Genomic DNA, 1,751 nt, shown 5'->3' with positions numbered 1-1,751 from the left:
GCACTACTGAATAATATGCTTTTACCAATAGAATGTACTCAATATTTCCAACTAGGTTTCACGCCCAGTCTCTATAGTGATGACGACTCCAGATTAGTCCATTTACCACCATGTTCTGGGTATGGGTATTTAGTTTAAACATTAGCACCTTAGCTCTAATGGAAAGGTTCAAGTTAAGTAGCTGGTAATGCTGCTACTAATTCCCAATTACTCTAGCCACTTGTTGAATGGTTGGTTGATTAATACCATTAATTGTTACAGGTTGTGTCATACGCTGACTCTCCTTATGGCAATGTTATAGATGAGTGGGTAGAGTTAATTGAATACCAGATAGTCCATAGTTGTGGATGGTGTCAACGTAGATCTATCTGGATTGTATGACAGGCTCAGGCTAAATAAGTTTTAGTGGCTAATGCTGTCGATTAGCTATTCCCATGGATATATCTGTCATTAATATCATGGAGACATGCCATGACGATATGTTCCTTAATAGTGTCAGGGCTGGTTTGAATATCTGGGAACAGTTTTGCCATATTAGCCATTGTCAATAATTTATACTGCCATAGTTACCCCATCCAGGTAAATTGGTATCTCCAAAATTTTATGAATGGGTACTGAATAGTATGCATCTTTTAAGTTGATGTCTACCATAAAGTATCCTAGGAAATCCACGGTTAGCAGTTACAATTTTCCATAAGTGTGTAACCAGGTGTCAATGACGGTGTGACATTCACCATCTTTGGGTTTTTTGGAACCAAAGGTTCATATTAAGAAAGTCAACACCCCTCCCCCAGACAACGCCACCCTTCCTGACGAGCTAAACCATTTCTATGCTCGCTTTGACCGAGATAACAAAACCCCAGCCATCAAAGTTGCTCCACCCCCAAATGAACAACCCCTCAGTCTCTCCACCTCTGCTGTACAAGATGCACTGAGCAAGGTGAATGAGCACAAAGCTGCCGGCCCCGATGGCATCCCTGGCCGGGTGCTTAGGGCATGTGCTGGACAACTATCCCAAGTCTTTACCGACATTTTCAATCACTCACTGGCCCAGGGTGTTGTCCCCACTTGCCTCAAGACATCAACCATCGTGCCAGTGCCCAAACAGTCAGCCACAGGGAGCCTCAACGATTTCCGCCCAGTGGCACTCACCCCTGTCATTGCTAAGTGCTTTGAGCGGCTGATCTTGGCTCACCTCAAAGCCAGCCTTCCCCCCCACACTGGACCCCCATCAGTTTGCCTACCGGGCCAACAGGTCTACAGAGGACGCCATATCGGCGGCCCTACACTCTGCCCTGACCCACCTGGACAACAACAACTCCTACATCAGGTTGCTGTTCATTGATTTCAGCTCCGCTTTCAACACTGTCATCCCCGCCAGCTTGATCACCAAACTCAGCGGGCTTGGCGTCTCCACCTCCCTCTGCAACTGGACACTGGATTTCCTCACCAACAGACCACAGTCTGTTAGGGTCAACAACCTCACCTCCACCACTATAACACTGAACTCAGCCCTCTCCTCTACTCCCTCTTCACCCACGACTGCATCCCTAAGTACGGATCCAACGCCATCATTAAGTTTGCTGACGACACCACGGTGGTAGGACTGATCAGTGACAATGATGAGTCAGCCTACAGAGAGGAGGTCCAGCACCTGACAACCTGGTGTGCCAATAATAACCTCGTCCTCAACTCCAAGAAGACGAAGGAACTTATTGTCGACTTCAGGAAGGTCAGATGGGGCAGACATA

This window comes from Amblyraja radiata, chromosome 3 (assembly GCF_010909765.2).
Source record: "Amblyraja radiata isolate CabotCenter1 chromosome 3, sAmbRad1.1.pri, whole genome shotgun sequence".
Taxonomy (NCBI): Eukaryota; Metazoa; Chordata; class Chondrichthyes; order Rajiformes; family Rajidae; genus Amblyraja; species Amblyraja radiata.
The sequence above is the reverse complement of the archived record's forward strand: the minus strand, read 5'-3'. Positions refer to the sequence as shown.